Source organism: Rhinopithecus roxellana, chromosome 11 (assembly GCF_007565055.1).
Source record: "Rhinopithecus roxellana isolate Shanxi Qingling chromosome 11, ASM756505v1, whole genome shotgun sequence".
Classification (NCBI taxonomy): Eukaryota; Metazoa; Chordata; class Mammalia; order Primates; family Cercopithecidae; genus Rhinopithecus; species Rhinopithecus roxellana.
In genome coordinates, this window is record NC_044559.1 from 13090707 (window position 1) to 13115191 (window position 24485).

Consider the following 24485-nt stretch of genomic DNA (forward strand, 5'->3'; position numbering starts at 1 on the left):
GAGCCCAGCCTCTCTCCAAGTGGGACTCGCCCTTCCTCCTCCAGCCCAGCGCCCTGAGCGAGCCGGCCCATCTGGTTCTATTTCACTCCATGTTACTCATCAGGATGTGTTTGCCAGGAGTTATTTGATGTTCAGGAAGAATTCTGAAGCCTTTGAAAAGAAGTAAATAAAATCTTTTCTCTCCCAAAGAGTCGTGAAATTGCCTTTTGCTGTGGAGACGGCAGGCGCCCATGTGGGGTCCAGCGGTCCCTGCCTGGCCTGGCCCAGGGAGCTGGTATTCTGGGGTTTACCCTTGTGCCTGTGGCTCCCCCATATTCCTGCGCTCAGGTGGACCTCCCCAGGAGATCACTCTAAGACTTTCCTGATCCTCTTGTGATGCTCAAATTTGGGTACAGAAGAGGGCAGCCGGCAGGGACACTCAACCTGTCTTTTGCTCTCTGGCCAAGAAAGCTTTTAGGAAGAGCTCCTCCCCACTCACTGCCATGTCTGGGCCATACAGCCTGTCCTGATGAGAACGTGTGAGCTGCAAAGGGAACAGAGGTGGAGCTGGCACCCACAATCTTGCATTCTCTGCTGCAGAGGCAGCCTGTAAGGGTAGGGACAAAGTGCCTGGCACTGAGAAGGCCTGATCTGCTGCAGCCCAGTGATCAGGGCTGCACCTCCCCACCTTCTCCTCCTTTCTCTTCCTTTCTGAGTAAACAGCAGAGACTACTGGATGTTAGGACATCCAGAAGAGAGAGGGACACCACTGCCACCTCTCCAGATCCCACTGCATCCCAGCATCCTCCTCCCTTTGGACCCACACTGCCTCCTACCTTTCTCCTCCATGCCCTGTGGCAAGGCTGGAATTTCCCAGATAAGTTTTAGTAAACAACCAAACAGATGTTCACTGGCAAGTGCTCAGTTTCTTTTGGCCCCTGGGGACCCCTGCCCCCGACCTGGCTGGGTTTGGGCACGGGGTTACACCTAAAGCATCTGGCTGAAAGGATGAACCAGTGCGTGGAGGATCACTCCTGAGGCAGAGGAGGCCATGTCCTCACCCTTTCTTTCCTAACTGTGCCCATGCTTTCCTCAAGTCCCTACTGTGAGTGGCCAGTTTGTGGGTGTGGGTCCACCCTCCGTTACTCTCCATTCGTCCTCCCTGCTCACGTGTGGCGCCTCCAGAGGGTTGATCCTCTGTAGCCCTCACATGGCAAACCCTGCAATTCGCACATCTCCCCTCCTAGAGCATCCTCATGACAGCTTACAACCCAGACTATTAAACATTGATCACTCAAAATTTAACATCCCATCTTCCCTTTGATATCCTCAACTGCTCTCTGCATAAGACAACAAGCCAGTTTTCTGCAGCTCAGCATGAGGGAAGACTTCAAAGCTGCCTTCCCACTCCCCCACTCCCAGCAGCTCTGGCATTCCGCAAGCAAGATTGCCAAGTGGATGGGGACCCCCAGCAGCCTCACCTTCAGAACTCAGACCAGTGGGGGAGATCCCTGGATTCTGGTCTTGGATTAAGAATCTGGGATGATTTGAGCACAATCAGGACTCAAGGGCACCTTGGCTCTCTCTAGAAGCAGCCGTGGCTGTTGGGAAGTTATTTAACTTGGGAGTCTAGTGGGACTGCATTTGAATCCCAGAGATGCCCCCTTGCTAGATCTGGAACCCCAGAAGATGTGCTGGGTCCTCATAAGTGAAACAGACGTGAGAATACCCATCTCTTAAGCTCCTGGAGAGGATTAACTCAGAGGCTGGAAGTGAGAGTGCCTGGCCCATAGCAGATACTCAGAAGGCGGTCATTCTGTCTTCCCTCTGAAGAGGAGTTTTTTCCTCCAGATAGCGTGAGTACGTTTGTGGGAAGGATGCATCGGTGCCTTTGTGAAATAGGTGATTTTGAACTCCTCAGGGGGTAGCCACGTGTATAGACATTGCTGACGTGCTGATTACAAGCATTGCCATCCTTTCGCTCAGGCCGCCCACATTTTATTAAAACTATATGAATTAGAATAATGGCCATTTATGGGACATTGCCCATGGACCAGGCAATAGGCAAAGTGATTTACCTGTATCTCTCACATCAGCCCAACATCAGCCTGTAAGGAAGGTTCTCTCACTAGGCCCTGTTTCTAGATGAGAATCTTGAGGGTGACGGGGGAACCACCTCAAGAAAATGGCAAAACTGAGACCTTAAACCAGGTCAGCTAGATGCTGAAGTCCTGGCTCTTGCCTCTATTTTCTGGTTGTACTGGCCTAGTTTAAAGGCATGCAGTACTATGTATACCTGAAACTCATTGGCATTAGTAAACTGCTGGCAGATTCTATCTGTGAGCAGGTGAATCTCCTCTCCAGATGGATGATAGCACAGTCATGTGTACACATGAGGGATTTATATGCTCTGGCATGGCTAGAGAACATATCAGCAGACTGCCTGTAGGCTACCAGTTTGCTCCTGGAATCCACCTGCAGGACAGGGTCTCAGAACCTTGGTGGTTTGTACTGAAACACCTCACTGGGGTGGTGGAGAGGAACTCAACACCTTCGAGGCAATTCTATTCCACTTCACAAAACATTTTTGAGAATTCATCAGTGTAAAGAGTAGTACCAAGCCATAAATAGCAAGTTCAGGGCCAGTCCCCTCATTTCCCCAGTCCCTGACAACAAATCCTGGTACCCCTTCCCTTCAAACCTGGATATAGCCTCAGTCTTCCCTAATGCCACCCTCTAGCCCTCCGAGTTGCTGAGTTTAGTAAGAAACCTGCTGCTATCCCTGTGCTGGGGGATTTGCACAGTGAGAAGGAAGCCAATGAGTAGTCTCTGAGCAGCAGGAAGGCTTGAAAACTCTCTCATTCTGGCACATCCTCTGCTGCATCCCTGAAACTTGGCCATCGGCACTGGTGCTGCCTTCCAGGGCTGTGCAGAGCCAGTCTGCCCTTTGTCAGAGATTGGAGAGCACTGTTATGTCCCCAAGTCTTCTCTTTTGCAGGTCAAATGTCTCCAGTTCCTTTCATTCAAAATGTCCTGCTTTGCATGGCTCTGAATCCTCTAACTTCGCAGGGGAGAGTGAGAAGGCAAAAGGCTAGGAGAGGAGCTAGCAGTACGGCTACCACCTTCCAGGAGAGCTGCCAGGGCTCAGATGGGGGCATAGCACCCAGGAGGAGAGGAGGAGGCAGGGCCACCATAGTGAAGGGTGACTTGAACCCCCTTCCCAACCCCCCACATCCTGGATGTTCATGGAACCTTCCCTGTGTCCTTCAGAGAGAGATCAGAGGGACAGAGCTGCACTTAAGCCACTCAGAGCCAAGGATGGGTGAATAGCACCTTGCCCAGCAGCCTACCTGGTAACACAGGGAAACAGCTGATGTTCCCCGAAATCGTAGGGTTGGGCTCTAGGGCTTGATAACACCACTTTCCAAGGTGTCACTTGTACCTGTCAAGGGCAACAGGTATTTTCTTTCTTGAAGAAGAGCTCTCATGCCATGATGATTCAGCTGTGCTGAGTAACTCCCAAATCTCTCAACGTGGCCAGTTCAGGTAGGGTAGCTAACGTGACCCTCCAGTGACACCACCCTCCCTGCGGTGGACGTCAGGCATCAGACTGTCAGAAGCGCCTGCTCCACAAGGGTGAGCCTGCCCTCGCAGAGCATTGAACTCACCATCGTTGCAGATCTTCCTTACCTCCTGAACAATCAGGAAAAACAGAGGAATGAGGTAGAAGGAGAACTGGGTTTGGAGTCTGGAGTAGAACTTACATCATCTTCCCTGTGATTTGGGGCAATTTAATTATCATCTGCAAAACTCAATCCTTTGTTTGGGAAATGAGGTTAATGGTGTATGACTCACAAGGTCTCTGGAAGGACTAAATGACAAGGTGTTTGGCAAAGTGCCAAGCATCAGTATATAGTAGGTGTTCAATAAATGTTAATAGAAAAGAGATCCGCTTTCAGATGTAGAGAAACAGGACATCTGGATATCAGACTGATATCCACTTGTAGATGATCTATTAGTAAGAGGATGGGTTTAGGGTCTGGGAGCAGAAGCAGAAGGTGTGTTATTTTTTTGGTTAAGAGTGTTCCATGCCTGCTCTGAATTCTCTGGCCCTGAGCTCGCTGTCTGGCTGCAAGCATCAACATGCCTAGGACAGTGCATTGAGGGTCAACACAAAGAAGAAAGAAGCACAGTCTCACCATTAAGTACCCCATTCTGTCCACCCGTGTCTTCCTCTTGACAGAGCAGAGCCATTAGTGGACTACTAGGTTCACTAATGTCATCTCTGCTCACATTCCACTGGCCAAAGCAAGACACCTGGCCTTAGTAAATTCAAAGTGGGTTGGAGGTGCCACCATCCCATGAGCCAGGCAGAAGAGGGGAGTCTGAATATTCGTAAACAGCCCCAGTGACCACCACAAAAGGTGACCACAAAAAATATAATGAAACCCAAGCAAAGTTATTAAATTCTTGCCGTGGAAGATTCTGAGCCAGAGTGCTCCTCTGCCTCTTCGTTCATAAGGGAGATTAGCAAGCTTTAGAGATGTGTTAAAAATGTATTAGCTCCCGAGTGAAACTTTCTATTTCATTCATCACATTTAACAAATATTTATTGAGAGTCTTCTATGTGCCAGGCACTCCTAAGCATATCAGACAAACCAGTGAATAAAACAGACAAAAATCCCTGCCTTCTGGGAGCTTACATTTTAGAGGGGGAGACAGATATTGAACAGTAGATATAAAAAATAAATAAATTATACACTGGTAATATGTAGTAATATGTAGTTATAGACACATTGATGGAGAATGGAAAATGTGCTGACTCTCTCCAGTGGGAGCTGGCCTTGCTGGAGGCACCAGCCATCCCCTCGGGCTCCTCACGACTACATCTCCTGCAGCGGGAGCCTCGCTGCTAACCCCTTGGTCTTTTGTCTGCTGCCCTTCTTTTAAATGAGAAGGTGGCTGAGGTGTCTCTGCGTTCAGCAGGAGCTACACGGCAGGAGTCCTCTCGCTTTGCCCAGGTCACCTCTTTCTGTCCATCACTGCTGGCTTGTTTATTCCCTCACTGGCTCATGTAGCCGTCGCAGGGCCCAGGCACTCCGGCTGTTGGAGGACTTGCCCCTCATCATATTGGAATATGACATTGCACCTGCATCTCTAAGTATATAATTTATAAATAACTATGTTAGACTTGACTAGTGGTGCCCTTTCGACATACTAATGAGTAGGTAAAATTTACTGGGGATTTTGCATGTGTCAGGCATGATCCTGGGTGCTTTATGTGTATACCTGATTTCGTTTAATCCTTGCAACAGCCCACGCTGTTGGACTTGTCTGTATTTCCATCTCACAGGGGTGGCAGTCCAGGCTCACTCAGGCTCAGGCCTTGCCCAGGTCATATGATGTGGGAGCAGGAACGAAAGGAGAGGAGGGCAGCCCCTGCTTGTCACGGCCTCTGCTCTTTGTCTCACTGCAAAACCACCTTCCTATTTAGGAGCCATTGAATTAAATATTTATTCATTTTTGAGTTTGTGGTATTCTTTTCTGATTTGGAGCATGTGTGTGTTTCCATGTCTCAAAGATGTGCATAGACTCTATGGTGCCAAACGTAGGAAACAGCCCTGCTTCCTCACTAAACAGACATCTATCACACGGGAAGCCAGTGACCTCATCCAGAGCTGGTGGGAGGAGTGAAGAAGGTGCCACCTCAGGGAGGACAATTTGGGAGAATAGGTTTATGAATTAAAACACATTTACTTTTGAACTCAATGGTTCCACCTCTAGAAGACAGGCTTTCACAGGTGCTCAAAGACATGGATACTGGGATGTTCACTGTAGCATTGTTTATACTGTTAATGGCATTAAAAAGCTGAAAACTACCCCATACTCAATAGGAGGGGATTGTTTTCATAAATCATGTGCATGTGTGCAATGAAATGCTAGCCAAGCATTACGGTGGGTGATTATGAACAGCGTCTGGTAGGAAACAGTAGTTGCAGAGCATTTTGTGGTGTGTTCATCCATTTGTGTAAAAGCATCTATGCCCATATATTACAAATAACTGCTGATATGGGTACAGAATACTTCGGAAGGATTATAGAAGAATCTGTGAAGATGGCCATCTCTGAAAAGGAAGAGAGGGAATGGGGAGTTACTCTTGTCCGTGTATCTTCACAAGTGCTTCGAGTGTTTTTACACATGCATGTGTTATATTAACAGCTGGCAGTTGTTAGATACTCTCTGCAGTACTATGTAAATAAACTGATTTAATCCACATAACTATGGTACAGGCTGTAGTACCATTCCCATCTTACAGATGGTAAAACTGAGGTACAAAGAGGTTACGTAATTCTCTCAAGGTCACTTAGCTTGGAAGTGCTGGTAAGGGGGATTTTTGGCTGGGTGATCTGGCCCCAGTACCTGAACCCTCAACCTCCATGATGTTAAAGAGAAAAGGAGAGCAAGCAAGTGTCTGAGATAGGCCTGGTGCAACTCCCTTCCTCCTCTCCCAGAGGGACCATCCTCTCTTCTAGCCAGAGTCCTTGCCAACCCTCTCTGCTAGTTTCTTTGCCTCTACCTGAAAATGAGCCAAGTCCTCCTACAGCCTAGGAAGCTGTGTGAGGCAGAGTCAGTGCTGTGCGTTCATGAAGCTATTTGTCCAGAGCACCTGATTAGAGCACATTTTCAGTGCTCACAGCCCTAGTAGTGGTCAGATGCCTAAAGCTCGCCATGGAAAGTGAGCAGGAGTGAGATGCCACTTCCTGTCCAAGGCAAGGATGAGCAGGTGGTCCTTCTCCACGCTTTCCCCTGTCTGTGGAGCTAGAGGTCAAGGCATTTGAGATTCAGGACTGCCAGGTGGAAGTAGCCTGGGTCTTCAAGTCACCACTGGTGGAAGGACCATGCACAACCACTACCAGACCTTCCTACAATGACAGAATACAATGACAGAAGCCAGGTGCAGCTCTGTCGGGTTATGCCGCTGAGGTTAGGGGGTTTCTTGATGACATTGTCTACCCTCTCCTTAGGGCCCAGGCCTCATCCCAGTCTGTTATTTTTTCACTCATAAATTGTTAAAGAAGATACAGACCCTGGAGACATGGGTTTCGAAAGTGCTCGTCCCTTGCTGCTGGGCTTTGCCCTCACCTCTCCTGGGCTTGCTCAGCCACAGTGGCCTCCAATGGGCAGAGTTAAGGGTGCTTCTTGACTTGCGGTCCCTCTGGTTCTTCCTGAGCTTTAGGACTCCATAGCCTTAGTTTCTTGAACTCTGTCCTCTTTCAATCCTCTTCTCCTTCCTCTGGATGACATTCTCTGTAGCCTTACCCATCGAGAGGCATGGATTTAGGATCAGGCATCCCTGATCTCTCCTGAACAAATCGTACAATTCTTTAACTGAGCCTCAGGCTGTCCATCTCCTCAGGGCACCAAGAGCTGGGGCTCAGGGCTGTTGCCAAGGGTAACGAGATCATTCACATACTGAGCCCAGCACAGGGCCCAGCAAATGTCTGCTTTCTTCCCCTCTCCTATTCTCTGGATTATTTTTCTGCCTCATGCATCTCTGCCACAAATATAAACTGTATTTGTTGTCTTCTCTGTCTGTCTCTTCTTCTTTGGGGAATTATAACTACTTTCACAATTTCATTCAGTTTTGTGCAGGTAACTACTAGTATCTTGCCCTAGCTTTAGAGCTATACCTGAAACTACAACACATATGCATCATTAATTGATCAATTCACTCTACACTTATTTATTGAGAACCGACTTTTGACAAGAGCCTATGCTTGGCACTAGAGACAAGACAGTAAACACATGTGGACATGTTCTTTTCCTGTGGGGTTATTTGTTTAATGATGAAGCCAGATATTAATAAAATAATCTTACAAATGCATATAAACTTGAGATTTTCACAATTGTTTTAAAGGAAAGACACATGATTCTTTGATATCTAATCATGGGTTCTTTGACTTAGCAAGGGTGTTTCTCATGGAAGGTGGAGGTGAAGCTTAATTCTGATGGAGAACGAGGAGTGAATTAGGGATAGTAGCGGGAGGCAGCATTCCTGAGAGAGGTACCAGTATGGCCAAGCAGCTCATATCAGCAGTGAGTGTGGCAGGAAGAAGGTGGTGAGTGGAGGAGGAGTAGGGGAGGAACAGAAGGGGGCAAGCTGTGTGTGATCAGGGTGGAGAGGGAGAGTGGAAAACTCTGCTCTTTGCCCCTCAAGATCTAGCCTCCTTTTATTTATTTTTTTAATATTTTTTATTTTTTTTTATTTTTTGAGACAGAGTCTCACTCTGTCACCCAGGCTGTAGTGCAGTGGCATGAGATCTTGGCTCACTGCAACCTCCGCCTCCCAGGTTCAAGTAATTCTCATGCCTTAGCCTCCCCAGTAGCTGGGATTATAGGCATGTGCCACCATGCCTGGATAACTTGTGTATTTTTAGTGGCAACTGGGTTTCACCATGTTGGCCAGGCTGGTCTAGAACTCCTGACCTCCAGTGATCCACCCACCTCACGCTCCCAAAGTGCTGGGATTACGGGTGTGAGCCACCGTGCCTGGCCCACCTTTTAATTTCTTACTAGAGAAACTTTTATTTGTATTGGGCCCAAGGCTGCCTGAATAGAGACGATATTTCCCAGCTTCCCTTGCAGCTAGACAAGAGTATGCAACTAAGTTTGGCCAACAGAATGTGAGTGCTCTATTCAGTTTTTGGGAAATGTTCTTAAGGGAAAGGGCACAGGCTTCTCTGTCCATTTATCCTTCCTACCAAGTGGAACTCCAACAGCTTTTCTAAGCTGGAACTGCCATTGTGAACCACAGGCAGGATCCTGGATGAAGGGGCACAGAATGACAGAAAGGAAGCAGTCAGGGTCTCTGATGACCACAGACCTGCATGTTCTTCCCCCAACCATTGATCTCTTTCTGTTCAAGAGAGAGAAACACACTTCTCTCATATTTAAGTTACAGTAACTTAGGGGCTTCTGCCTCTCACCGATGATTATAACTAATATGGATAGACAGCAGCCACACAGTGCAGGGCTTTGTGGACATGTGAAGGCATTTTGTTCGGATCCTAAAGGCGGAGGCCCATAACTGAAGAGATGGGAAGCCATGCAGGGTGCTACCACGGGCTCCAAAGCAAATTTGTTGCTTTCTGTACTTGTCTGCTCAATTCTTGCAGCAGGCATTTACCGAGTATTTACTACATGTTAGGCTCTTACCTAGGTCCTGGGGAATCAAAAATTAATATGACAGATTCAATCTTTGAGACAGAGGCAGTCTAATGAGTTATAGACATGTAAGTAATGATGACAGTTCAGTCAACACTTACTGAGTACCAAGGTGACATTCCACGATGGTGTTGGCATAGAAAACAGGGTAGAGCATGGCTACCCTGCTCTGTCTTAGCTGAGTTTCTGTCCAGCCAAGCACCTGATGTGCATCGGACACAGCGTCAGACTCTGGGAAATGCAGCGACCAAGGAGATAATGCCTACTCTCATGGAGTTTATGATTTTTACTCTCCAGGAAAGAAAAAAAGCCATGAAAATAATAGAAGTGCAGTCCTAGGGTTCCAAGATAGGCGTGGGATAGTGAGATGAGGGGTAGAGTGGTTGGTTCTATCTGAAGGCTCAAGAAAAGCCACCTAGAGGAGGCACCTGTTGAGCTAAAGTGAGAAGAATGAATAGTAGTTAGAAGGGGGTAAGATACCAGGCCTCAGAGGTATGAACAACGTGCCCCTGGGGTGCTGAGGATGAAGTAACTCATTTGTTCTGGCTGTGTATGTGTGTATGTGTGCGTGTGTATGCTTGTGTACGTGTTTACAGTGGAGTGTCACTTAATGATGGGGATATATTCCGAGAAATTTGTCATTAGGCTATTTCATCATTGTATGAACACCACAGACTGTGCTTACACAGACCTAGATGGTACAGCCTACTGCACACCTAGGCTATATGGTAGAGCCCATTGCTCCTTGGCTACCAACCTATACAGGATGTTACTGCAATGGCTACTGTAGGCAATTTTAACACAATGGCAAGTATTTGTGTATCTAAACAGAAAAGATACAGTAACAATATGACATTATAATCTTATGGGATTACTGTCATATATGCCGTTTGTCTTTGATCAAAATGTCATATGCAGTGAATAACTGTATATATGTGAGTGTATGATGTGTGATAATGTGTGTGTATGTGTGTAATGTGTGTGTATGTGTGTGCACACACCCCCACACTGCATATGTTCAGGGAGGTGAAGGGGATTAAGGGAAGGCATTACAGAGGAGGTCACCACTAAGCAGAGTTTTGAAGGAAAAATAGGAGTTCCTTAGTGGGCAAAGCAGAGCAGTTTTAAGTGAATAGGACCTGCTTTTTAAGAGGCCACAGGGTCTGAGAGGGGCATGGAAAGACGTGCAGGGAGTTTAAGGCAGTGAGTCAGAGGGCTGAGACGGAGTCTCACACTGTCGCCCAGGATGGAGTGCAGCGGCACGATCTCGGCTCACTACAACCTCCACCTCCCAGGTTCAAGTGATTATCCTGCCTCAGCCTCCCAGGTAGCTTGAATTACAAGTGCCTGCTACCATGCTCAGCTAATTTTTTGTATTTTTAGTAGAGATGGGGTTTCACTATGTTGTTCAGGCTGGTCTCAAACTCCGAAGCCAGGAAAAATTTTAAACAGAAGAGAGACATGGTCAACTCAGTGTTTTTTGTTTGTTTGTTTGTTTTAAAAAGAAAAAGTAATTAAGCTGTGTGTGGTGACACATGCTTATAGTCCCAGCTACTTGGGAGACTGAGGCAGGAGGGTCCCTTGAGCCTAGGATTTCAAATCTAACCTGGACAACATAAAAAGACCCCATCTTTAAAAAACAAAAATTAATTGGGACAAACTCCCAAAGTGTTCCCCTATGGAGATTGAGTAAAAAATGATGGTGTCCTATTCAGTGGAACTTCAAATGGCCATTAAGAACAAGGAGGTGAATCTATCTGTGTTCATATAGAATCACTTCTTTTTAAAAAATTTTATTTTATTCTAAGTTTTGAGATACATGTGTAAGACGTGCAGGTCTGTTACATAGGGAAACGTGTGCCACGGTGGTTTGCTGCACCTATTGATCCATCACCTAGATGTTAAGCCCTGCCTGCATTAGCTATTTATCCTGATGCTCTCCCTGACCCCACACCCTCACCCGCTCCAGCTGATTGGCCTCAGTGTGTGTTGTTCCCCTCCCTGTGTCCAGGTGTTCATATAGAACCATTTCTAAGATAAATCATTGAGTTGAAAATAATCAGGGGGCTGTGTAGTGTTTGTAGTATGGCTCAATTTGTTTGAAAGATATGTGTGAATGTGCATGCATAAAGACATGTATCTGTCTATCTATCTATCTATCTATGCTTGTATGTACCTAATGTTGTTTTCTATAGAAATTAAGAATGCATTTCAATTAAGAACACATTAAAATAGCAACAAGATCTCACATTTCACCAAATATTTTAAATAAAGATAGTTTCCTATACTGGCCAGGGTTCTGGGAAGCAATTTCGATAGAAATTGTTATTTCTATATAGGCACACAAAAATTATTAACAGTGTTTGCTTCTATGGAGGGCAATTAGGAGTACATGTTGTGGAGGAGACTTACTTTTCATTGGAAACCTTTTGTATGAATTGAATCTTTTTAAACATGTACATGCATTATTTTTCCAATAAATTAAATAAATATGTATTAAAAAATTTTATTCTGCCTGAAATGTGAGTGATGGATTGAAGTGAGAAAAGACTTGGGGTAGCATGAACCCTTCCCTGCCTCCATTTCCTTGATTAATGGTGTCACATCCATCCAGGTTTCAGTCTCAAACCTTGAAGTCATCTTCAAATCCCGCCATGTCTAATCAGTTATCAAGTCCTGCCTGTTCTACCCCAGAAACCCCTCTTCTCTCAGCCCTAGAATAGACAGAGAGATCGATGGGACAGAGCTGCAAGCCCAGAGACAGACTGGAGTATGTATAAATATTTAGTATGTGATAATGGTGACATTTCAAGTCCTTGTGGAAAGGATGGATTGTTCAATAAATGATGTGGGAAAAAAATTAACTCCGACTCTTAGCTCAGTTATAAGCTAAAATAAATTCCTGGTGAATTAAAGATGTATATAAAAATAAAGTCACAAAGGCACTAGAAGAAAATGTAGGTCAGTCTCCTACATAAAATATGGGACTGGAAAGGGTCTTTTTATTTATTTATTTATTTATTTATTTATTTATTTATTTTATTTTTTTTTTTTTTTGAGGCGGAGTCTCGCTCTGTCGCCCGGACTGGAGTGCAGTGGCCAGATCTCAGCTCACTGCAAACTCCGCCTTCCGGGTTTACGCCATTCTCCTAAGATGTTGAGAGAAGATATTATAAAGACAAATTTGATAGGTCAGACTATACACAGTTATTTTTGTTACATCCTACAGGCATAAAAAGCAAATGTAAGACTGGAAAAAATACTTCCAAAAATGTGGCATATAAAATGTTACTAAGCTTAATTTGTAAAGAAAGCTTACAAAGCAGCAAAAAAGATAAACACTCATAATAGACAAATGGAAATAAGTAATTAACAGAAGAGAAAAACAAATGGTAAGTAAACATATGAAAAAATGTTCGATGTTGCTGTTTTACAATTAAGAACCCATTAAAATAGCAACAAGATCTCACATTTCACCATATATTTTAAATAAAAGGTAGTTTCCTATACTGGTCAGGGTTCTGGAAAGCAATGTCGTATATCACAGGAGGGAGAGTAAAGTAGGTCAGACTCCATGGGGTACTCCACCAGCGTATATCAAAGTCCTCAGAAATTTACATATCACCGACTCCCTAATTTCACATGTAAGACTTTATCTTGAGAAAATTATTAAGAACATCACCACAGTATTGCAGATAACTTCAAATGTTTGGAAAACAACACCCTAAAATTTCTTGGAAAGAACAATCGATTAAGTAAACGGAGGCATATCCAAACAATGTGCTATTATGTGGCCAGTAGAAGTATCTCGGTTGAAAATTACATTTGTACATTGAATTTAGAAGATGGTGCATACAATGCAACTCTGTTTTGTTTATACAAACATCCACGCATAGATGTAAAGGTATAGAAAAAAGTCTAACATTTTCAACAGGAGCTGTTTCCGGATGGAAAAATTATAATTGATTCGTATTTTCTTAAAAATCTCTCTGTATTTCTTTAAAAAAGCCTAACAAATATAAATTACTAGAAAAAAAAACTAAAAATTTAAAATTCACCTGCCCTTTGTCCCAGAAGTGACAGAAATTCATTACAATAAATAAATAGAGATGAAAGAATGGATGATGGTTCAAAGTTTTTCATCCCAGCATTCCAAGGAATGATGAAAACTGGAAACAACTTGAACCTCTAAAACCAGAGAACATTTAGGTAAATGATGGTTGGATACAATGGAATGCTATGAAGTCATAAACTTGAGTTATAGAAGAATATTTAATAAAATGAAAAAATTATTCACAAGAATAAGTGAAGGCAAAGCAGGCTATAAAACCATGTGTAAAATGACATACCCTTGTTTGAAAGAAACAGAAAATACTAGAAAATTCTACACTAAAATAGTGTAGTTGTTCTGGGTGGACAGGCAAGCCCTTTTGTTTGACATTCTTATACGTTTTTAAGTGTTCTGTATTCCACATGTATTCCACATTTTAGTTTTTTTAAAATTTGGGGAACTATCAAAACACCATAAAAAATTAAAAGTCAAATAACATGACTAGGAAAATATTACTCCATATGTGATATTCAAAGTGTTTTAATATATTTAATCCACAAAATGCTCTTGTAAGTCAAGAAGAAAAATATGAACATCTCAATAAAAAGATTTGTGTGGAATATATAAAGACCATTAAGAAAAGAAATATAATCATTCAGTTAGCATATGAAAAAAGTCGAATATTGCTAGTAATACTCAAAGAGAGATGAAAATTTTTGCTCTTCAAATTGGAATCCATTTATCAAACACTGATAATACCCAGTGTTGCTGTTTCTGGGAGTATGGGGTTGGGATGGAGAGGGAGATACCCCCCTTCATGCAATAATGCTGGGAGTATAAATTGTTCAGCTTTTCTGGAGAGCATTTTGGCAGATAGACTAAAAATCTTAAGAACATTAATTCTTTGTGACCCAGGCATTCAGTTTCTAGGAATACGTACTGAAGAAACAACCGTGGATGTACAAAAATTGTAAGGACAAGAATGCTCCTTGCAGCCCTACTTATTATAATCACAAAAATTTGGAAACAGTCCAAATAGGCAACAATGAAGGTTTGGCTTGGTTGGCAGTCACAGTACAAGTCCACAATGTGATAAGCAGACTTCCAGAACCCGCAATGCAATTACAGCTAACAGATCTGCATTAGGTTTGCTGCAAGTTCACTGGTGGCAAAAATCTGCTACTGAACTGAAGGGAGGCTTTTTAATAGCCATCATTTATCTCAGTTAGTGAGAATATTCAAATATTTTCTTGTCCAAATACTGTATTTGATTCTAGGCTACCGTTGAGGTCCCACCGCAGGTGCTTCCTAATATATCATTCTTTCTTTTTTTTTTTTTATTACAGATTTTTACCTTTTCAAAATCTAAATAATTCTGAACTCTGAAACGTCTGGCCCCAAAGCTTTCAGATAATATTCAAATAATGAAATCCTATGATATCACTTAAATTCATGTTCTCAGGGTGCTTTGTTGGATATTTTCGTCACTTACCTTTTTTTGCCCTTATTTTTTTTTTTTTCTTTTTGAGATGGAGTCTCGCTCTGTCGCCCAGGCTGGAGTGCAATGGTATGATCTTGGCTCACCGCAACCTCCGCCTCCTGGGTTCAAGTGATTCTCCTTGACTCAGCCTCCCGAGTAGCTGGGACTACAGGCGCCTGCCACGACTCCTGGCTAATTTTTGTATATTTAGTAGAGATGGGGTTTCACTGTGTTGGCTGGGCTGGTCTTGAACTTCTGACCTCGTGATCCACCCGCTTCAGCCTCCCAAAATGCTGGGATTACAAGCGTGAGCCACAGTGACTGGCCTTTTCCCTATTGTTAAAAGCAAAAACCAGTAGGATATAAAACAATGCAGATTATAATAATATTTTTTAAAGTATGTCACTGCAGATCCTTTTAATAGACTTAATAGACTTGAAAGAATATATCAATGTATTAACACTGGTTATCGCCATATGATGAAATGATGAGCTATTTTAATTTTCTTTTATACATTTTTATATTATCTGAATTATCTATAGTAAACTTATATTATCTTGAACAAATAAATGTATTTTAAAAACCCAAACTAACTCTGGGTAGTAGAAAGTCCTAAGTACAAAGTCTTTAGAAAAATACGTCAGAGATCCATAGCCAGGGTTCAAACTCAATTCTTCCGAATCTGGACTCCTGCATTCTTTCCCCCTAGAATGTGCTGCATCTAAACCAGTGCTCTGGAAAGAACATCCAGCAGAATCTTCATAAATGCTATGTGTAAACAGGTTTCTGTGGACACGTGCATACTGAAAACTATAATGTCCAGGACTTTAGGCGGGACTTGTCAGGGCCTTTTACATTCTAAGATGCAGCACAATCCCACAGAAGAGCTATCTTATGCTGAGTTCCAAGATAGTTGGCCACACGTCTTTTCTATTTTATTTTATTTGTATTTTAGTTCTGCTTATCTTTGTGAAAAATCTTTTAGGACATCTTGAGAATGTGTTTCACAGAAAACACTTTAGAAATGCTAATCCCAAGGAGAATTTTATTCTTAAACTGAGGAAAAATATACAGGAGCCATCTCTACAGTGGTGACAATTTCCTGTGGGAATGCTGACCCTTCACAGTTTATTAGCTGTTCCTTTTTAAGAGTGACTTCCGTAATAAACACGTGAAAGGCCATGATCCTGGGAGGGAGCTTTGGTGTCCTTTAGGGAGGCCATTTTGACCTGCTGTGATTCTGCAGAGGGTCATGGCCCATATCTTTGGCACTGATGAAAAGTCCATGGAGGCAGAAAATCTAAGCTCCAGATAGAATTCTCTGTACAACTTCTCACATCCATGAAGAGACTTGGGAGACACTCAGCAGACAGGGAGCCTAGTGGAACAAATCGTGGCCTGAGAGCTAGCAGCAAAACTGGAAAAGGACTTATTTATACAAACATTCTGTGTAACCTTTGCCAGCTCACAGCTTCTCTCTGTGTCTCAATTAGTTCACGTGCAAAATGAAGGGGTTGATTAAGGCAGAACAGCAACCTTGTTTCATCTTACTTGCCAACTCTAAACAATGGGTTTCCTGGAGTGCCTTGAGGCTGCATCCCTGCTTAATAAGAAGGGATGCTGTGATTGATTACTAATGTCTGCCCTGGGCACGGTAGGAAGAGTGCACTGATGCTGCCCCTCCTCGGCCACCTCAGGGTTAAGAAACATCTAAACACTCTTGAAGACCTGGGGTGCTCTACAGTGGACACAAGGGAGTCAGCCACGATCTAGTTCTTATTTCATAAACTCTGGTGATCTTTTGTCTTGCTCCTCCTCTTTTTTTGGTTCCCTTCCATCTATGGAGATTCTAAACTCTTGGCTTTTGGTCTCTGTAATGGCAAAGTGATGGTTTTCCATGGCAATCTTTTTATACTCCCTTTCTTTCACCGTCTTGCCAGGGATGAAACTGTTTTTACTAAAAGGGAAAAAATACATATGTAAAAATCACACGTCCTCACCATGTGCAAAAATCATGTGTTTGGCAGCAAGAACATCTTTCTGAGGCCAAATGGCATTTTTTCCTTCTCTTGCAAAACGAGCAAAAAAAAAAAAAATCTTGCTTTCCCAGCACTGGTACTGAATTATTGGCCCTTGTCAGTTGATGCCACCAAGGGGCCTCTCGTCCTGGAAACTCGTGATGCTGGGAGACCAACAAGTCCTGGGGGAATCTGGCTGCAGTTGTCTTTCCTGCTTCTCCTGCTTTGCACGGGGACTGAAACACACAGCACCGTGGTTGGCAGAGCCACTGTCATGGGTATTAGAGGGAGCTTGATATGGAAGACAGATAGACCAGGGTGTCTTTAACAGCTTCATCTCTTACCAGCTTTGTGACCTGGGCAGAATCCATTACTTCTCTGAGCCTCAGGCTGCTGATAATAAAATGCACCATAGTTCCTGAATCCCTGGCTTCAGCCAATCTCGATGCTCAAGTTTACCCCAGAGAACAAATCTGGCAAAAGTTCACACATACAGGAAGTCGATATTTTAGTAGACAAGGGCAAGTTGGTGGCAGGGGTGGGAAAGAATGGTAGGGAAAGATGGACAATAAAGTAGTTAGAAATCAAGTTAATATTAGAAAATGCTAAATGCCATGAAGGAAACTTCATCTGAGCAGGGGAATATGAAACATAGGGTTGGGGTGTCATCTCAGATAAGATGTCCAGGGAAGGATCCACCGGGAAGATGCTACTTGGGCAGACCAGGAGAAAGTGAGGGAGCATGCGACATGTCTACCAGGGGGTTGGGGATCCAGGCAGAGAGAACAGCAAGTGCAACATCCCCAGGTGGAAATATGCCAGGTGTGTCAGAACAGTAAGGAAGCCCCTAGTCTGGGATGGAGTGAGTAAGGCAGAGAGGAGCAGGAGAGGAGAAGAGAGAGGTGTGAGATGCTGGGGGCAGGGTAGGCTGGGGCAGGCCAAGTAGGGCTTGCTTAGGACCTTGGCTTTTGTGCTGAGTGAGACAGGGAGTCAAAAGAGCATGTTACCTTAAAGAGAGATGTGATCTCATTTACATTTTAACAGGAACTCATGACCCCTGTGTTGGGAAAAGACAGGAGGAGGTGAGCGACAAGAGTGGAAGCAAGAACATCCTTCAGGGGACTGTTGCTTTGCCCAGTGAGGTGGTGTTGGCTTGCACCAGGAGGGAGCCCTGGAGGCAGCGGGAAGTAGAGGGGAATCTGGGAGCATTCTGAAAGCCCAGCTGACCAGGTTGTTGCGGGAAATTGTGAGAAAAGCTCCAGCCCAGTGCCTGGAATGCAGTAGGTGCTCAGTTAAGGTTAGGTCATTATTACCAGTCACTTGGCCAGTTGTGCATGCCCTCAGGGAGAAGGAAGAGCATAGGGCTAGGGGCCTCACCTGAAGGCACCCTCATTCATTGAGGCATTTCATCAGAGTTTTAGTCCATTTGTGCTACTCTAACAAAATACCTGAGATTGGGTAATTTATAAACAGCAGCCATTTTTTCTCATGGTTCTGGAGGCTGGGAAGTCTAAGACCAAGGTGCTCGTAGATGCCACATCTAGTGAGGGCTGCTCTCTGCTTCCAAGATGGCATGTATTGCTCCATTCTCACATGTGGAAGGGGGAACAGTTCCCTCGCATCTCTTTCTAAATGCACCAGTTCCCTTCATGAGGACTACCATGACTTCATCACCTCCCAAAGGCTCCACCTCTTAATACCATCACAATGGCAATCAAATTTCAATGTCTGAATTTTGGGGGACACATTTGGACCACAACAACCAGCACATTGTGCCCTTACTATGCACAGTGGCATTGGAGAGCTGGCAGATGATGCAGCAGGACAGGAGACCCCCCCAACCAGAGGGGAATTGGAAAGAGGAGTAAAGGGGAAACAGCCACCGAGGAGAATTTGCTTCCCTATGTGAAATGAATAATGAGACTTGACAAGGAGGAATAATGAGACTTGACATGGAGGAATCTAGTTGGTACAGCAAATTCTGGAATTGGCATTTCAGTTGTTTTAGGAAGAGCACTGTAGAGTTGGAACTAAGGGTGAAACTTGGTTCTTGAAAAGAACCAAGTTTGCAGAAGGCAAACTCCTGACTACGGCCCAGGAATGGAGGTAGGCTGCGCATGTGGCTGTGGCAGCAAGTGACCAGGCACCACCTCCTGCTACCCTCATGCCCCAGCTGTCCACAGGGCTCCTGCGTGGTAACCAATGGTGCGCCCTCCACGGCTGAGCTCAGCTGGTGCTGGAGGCATTTTCAAGGAGGAGCAGTGGAGTAGAGGACTTGAGGAGGCTGTGGCCCAGGATTAGCAGGTCTGTAAGTGACAGAGGTGCCTCAAGATGTGTGGGTGTACTAATCCTGAAGGTGACACAGCAAAACCTTGAGAGAGATGGGCTGGGTGGGCAGGGAGGGCTGAACTGGAGCAGCATTCCCTGTGGTGATCAGGGAAATTTGGACTACACTGGAAACCATTTCACACAAGATAACAGATAGTCATTTCAGTGTTTTAGAAAAAGACTAGCGTTTCTTTTATGATAGTGATATAAATGTTCTTTTAAAATGCATTTATGTAAGCTTGAAAATAAGTTGACTAATGAAAATTAATCAGTGGATAACAGTAAAAGGCCAGCACTAGCCAAGGGGGCTGTGAAGCGTGACTGAGGTTAGAAAATGGTGTGCGCCACCTCCTTCTGTCCAGTGGGTGGGCACGATGGAAAGCTATTTGCCACTGGATTCAGGAGAAACCCCCAGGGTTGGGAAGGCCTTGGATGGAGTCTGTTGTCACAGCTGAAAGCTCCCTGGACGTGGGGGAACCCCACATGTCAAAGGGCATTTTCTCTCCTTTCCAGATGCTTCCATTTCATTGTAAAAAGAGACAAAGGGAACAGGAGAGAAAGTCCTGGGACACCTTCTGTTGACACAAGAACCCAAAAGATCACCCTGGAGCCTGTTCACTTTTGACTTATTCTGAAAGCTTCCTTTCTGTCCCAGCCTGGGAAGGGATGGCTGGCTGGAAAAGGCTTTGCTTACCTCCCACCCTGCCCCCAGCCCCATTCCCATCTCCACAGGCTCCACAGGATGGCTTCCTGTCCATAAAATGTTTGAACACAGACCATCAGAAGGCAGAGTTAGACAGTGGCACAATCCCCAGCAGAGGAGGGGTGGAGCCTCAGGAGCAAAATAGTCCTGGGCTGCTTTTCCACCTGGCCATTCCTGTTTGTGACCCTGAGCTTCAGAGCTGTCGGGAACTCCCGAGACCTGGAACATCAGGCCTGTGTCTGTTGCAGCGGCTATGGGTGGAGGAGGGCATACCCTCCAGAGGGCCATCACAGTGGCCACTGGAATGACCCTGCAGTGTCCCAGTCATCTCCAGGTGTCTCAGTCTCTGTGAACCTGGTTTCCAGGAGTGCGGCAGCACAGTGCTTCCCACCCTGGGCCTCATGGGGGCCTGCGCTCCACCAGCGGGAAGGGCAGTAGTGATGAGTTATTGATACATTTATTGATCACCAGCTGCAAGGTAAGCGTTTGCCCACATATTGGATAAGAGCACAGGCAGCCACTGGGAGGTCTGGGTTGGAGCCCTGCTCCACCAGCAGTCGGTTATGTGAGCACAATGAGCTCCTTACCCTATAGTGCCTCAGTTTCCTCATTTATGCAGGAGTCCTGCCAGCACCTGGCTCACTGGGCTGCTAGGAGGATCAGAAGACCTCTGCATGCACAGGGTTTGGAATAGTGCCTGGCACATGGTCAGATCTCAATAAGGGAGAGCTGTTATTATTGTTATAGTTGTTCTTGGTCCTAATTCCTATAACAACTCTGCAGATACTTGTTATCCTCACCATGGAACAGGAATGCATAATGTCTCGCTGCCTACATGTGGCTAGCAGGGCCAGCTTTGGGTCCCAAGCCCATCTGACTCCAAAGCTAGGGCTTTGCCCACAGCCTCACATATCTCCCAATGACTTCGCAGGGCTCTCACAGGCCATTGGCTGGCACCAACACCATGCGGCAGTGCAGGCCCAAGCAGCAGCACCCAGGAATGCTCAGGACAGGGCTTCCTGAGTTATTTCTGTCTTGGGGACCCTCTTTGCAGGACGAACCTTTGGTGACCCAACCTTGTGTAGCACGCTGGCACTTCCAGGATGGAGTGCTCGGATGCTCTGCATCTCAGCAGTCTTCAGTCCCCTTCCCCAGACCTTGCCTGGGCTCCTGTGAGGCACAGCGTTGGGCCCTTGTTAAGATGTAGTGAGTGGACTGCAGATGCTGCCTGGATATGGGGACAGCTGAGCGAAGCAGGCCGAAGCAGACACCATGCAGCCAGCGCTGAGATTTTCGTGCCCACAGATGTGGGGGGTGGAGTGGTTCATCTCGGTGTGCTTGGACCACTTTCTCCCAGCTCCGGGAAGGGAACCAATGTCTATTTGGTGAATAAGGACACTGAGATCTGAAGGTGTCAGTGACTTACCCATGCTGACCCAGCCTCTGGGTGTCAAAACCAGGTCTTGATCCTTGTGGCAAATCTCCCAGCTCCATTCTGCTCCCCCTGGGACATGCCTCCCAGCTGGTCTCTAAGTGTTACAACAAAATTTCAGAACCCTGGGGTGGGGTGTGTCTGAGGGAGGAAGAGGGATTCGGACTGGAGGTATCTGGCTTCTCCAGCGCTGAGAGACAGCCCAAAGCTGGTGGCCAGATGATTCCCAACCAAATCCTCAACTCTCTCCTCGAGCCTCTGAGCACACAGGGTGGATAATTTTTGGAAATATGTTCCCATGTGCTGTCCTCAAGGGGCCTTGGCAAATCCTACCCATCCTCGGGACCTAAATAGAGTTCCCTCCTCTCTGAGCCTGCCTGGCTGCCCAAGTACTGGGCTTCCTGACCCTGACACCCTCATCTCTCAGTGGGCCCAGCATGGGACACAGATGAAGGCTCCACACTGTCCTGAGAGTGTGGGGCACCCTCGCTAAAACATGAGCTGACAGGGCAGGGACTACCTGGGGAGGGAGAAGGAGAGGAAATACAAACATCAGTCAGACAGACCTCATTGGAATTCTGGCTGTATCATTTTTAAAACCCATAAACTTGCTGTATAATTTCGAGCCTCAGTTTTCTCATCTGTAAAATGGGCGTGACAATGCCTGCCTCGTAGGGCTGTACTTGAGGAATGAAGAGGGTCAGGTATGAAAATCTAGCCCAAGCATCTGGAGTGCTTAGTGCTCAGTGCATCACAGCATCCCATGCCCTGGAGCCCCTCCTTGCCATGCCAGTCAGGGTGCAGGCTGGGCAGAGCCTGCTCTCAACCAGGGCTGCTTGGTGGATGAGTCCTCTCTGCTGTCCTCAAGAACTTGTGGTATGCCCAGTTGTCCGGGGGCATCTTTGCATGTGTCCCTGTAGCTGTGTGACCTCAGGCTGGTTGTTGTGCCTCTCTGGGACTCAGTGTCCCTTTTCAGCAAGGGATAGGTGCTCTATTAGGCTTCCCAGTTTAGACAGTCTATGGTCCCGGGTGCAGAGTGAAGGCAGCTTGCTTGGGCAGGGGTGGAAGTCTCTGGCCCTTTCTCAAGCCCTCCCTGGTCCAGGTGACCAGCAGGTGCCTAACACTCTGGCAACCAGGTAGCCAAGGTCAGCAGGTCAGAAGTTAATCATTTCCTCTGAACACTGGTAAATGCATCCCCACTCGCACAGTCACCAGTTGCCTCCACAGGGACAATAAAATCACACAACCAAGGCAAGACCCAGGGGGCAATTTTTTTTGGAACTAGTTTGACCCCAATTAGCCAGATGACCTTGGGTAGTTTCCTTCTCACCGTGGCCCCAGCTTGCTCATCTGTAAAATCAGAGTCGGGGACTCAGTCAGGAAAGTGCAAGGGAGCGGCTACAGTGGGCACCATTCCTGGATGGATTTGCGGGCCAGAAATGTGGTCAGAGATGGGGCTGCCTTTTGCCCCACTCCTTCTTCTCCTGGCATAATCTTTTAACCCGTGTGCTTTGGCATGAAGGGTTTGCTCTGCCCAGAGTACCCTGCCCTCCAGCTCTGACCCTGGAAATCTGACTGACCCTGTCCTCTCACCTGGCCTCCATCTGTCCTCCTGCTGAGAGAAGCCCGCCATGCTCTCTCAGGCTCATTAGGTCCCTCTGTCCTCTGATCACAGGTAACAGCAAAGGTCTACCCAGCGCCCCACTCAGGTAGCCAGATGGTGCACAGCCGGACAGGACAGGGGTTCTCAACTTCCAACCAAACTGTGCTTCCTTAGAGCGGGAGCCACGTCTCCCCAGCACCAATCCTTCCACAGGGCCAGCTGTGGCCCAAGCGGGAGCACAGATTGCGCACCAGGATGCGTGCTGCAGGGACACCGTGCAGAGCGAGGTGTCCAGGCAAGACATCCAAGACAAAAGGTGTTTATCCTGGGTGTTTGTAAGTGCATGGGAAATGGACTCCAGGAGAAACAAAACATCCCCTTTCTAGGAGGATGCGATTAAATACCAGACTCCTTCTCATAAAAAGATACATTCTACCCAAAGAACAATCAAAGATGCCTCCTCTGGAGAGCAAGAGTCTAGCCCTGGCACTGCCCTGGACCCCCTGGGTGAGCTGCCTGCCCATTTGGACTTCACATGCCTCATTTTTGTCTGGTGTGGCATGAAAGGAGGTCAGTTCTCAGGCCATGTCCAACTCTCGTCTTTAGCACCGTGAGTCTCAGTGTCCTCCCCAGTGGCCTTGATGCCTGCTCAGGGTGGAACATGCTGGGCTTCTTCTCTTGCCTGACTCTGCCTGTCCACCTCAGCATCCTCGAGGTTGTCGTGCAGACAGCCCAAGGGATCTTTGCTTTCCCACACAGCCTCTTGCAGCAGCCCAGTGGCTCTGACGTCCAGAAAATGTATCATGCTCATTCCCACTGGACTCCTTGTTAGCCTATCCCCAGGGTGAGCAGCAGAGGGGGGAAAAGTTAGATTTTATAAAGCAAGAGAAGCAAGCTTATGGGGAGAGTGTCTGCTGCATGTTTGCCTTCTCTGTCCTCATCCTGGGGCAGGGATAAGGGGAGGTGGATGGAGTGCTGGCTGTCACCAGGCAGGGCCTGGCCTGGTGTTGGTCCCAAGCTCTGCCTCTTTAAGAGAGCCCTGGGGCCAAGATTTATTGGCTGCTGCAGTCCTGCTGCGTGTGTGGCTTTGGTATTTACAGGCCTGGGGAAGGCTGAGGTCTTCCTTCCCAGACTATACAGCTGAAGTGAGCTGGAGTTTGGGCAGAGAATGGCTGCCATTCATGCTGGAGTCTGCAGCAGAACTTGGTGTGCAGCCCAGGGAAGCAGGCGGCCTTGTACTTATAATAGCCCAGTCCTAGGACGGAAATCCCACCCTGCTGGGTTCAGACAGGGAGGGGAAGAGAGGGGGCACTTATCCCCTCCTTGTGCCTAGGCACCCATGCCAGGGGCTGGCTGGCGGGCAAGCAAGAGCTGTTGCCTGAGGGTCTACCTTGTGGATGCAGGTACTAGAGATGCAGCAGTGAGCAGGGCAGAATGTGCCTCAGGAGCTGAGACCAGGAGTGAGATGCCAAAGCAGGTCACAGATTAAACAATGCAGAGGCCACCCATGCATACTGGGATGTCCAGGGCAGACAGGGCGCCCTTAGCCAGGGCACCTCAGCTCTGAGTCTTCTGCTTACCTGGGGAGTGGTAGGAATGGCATCTACCTCATAGGGTTTTGCAGGGCTGAAACAATGTAATTAATTAATGTAATTAAATAATGTAA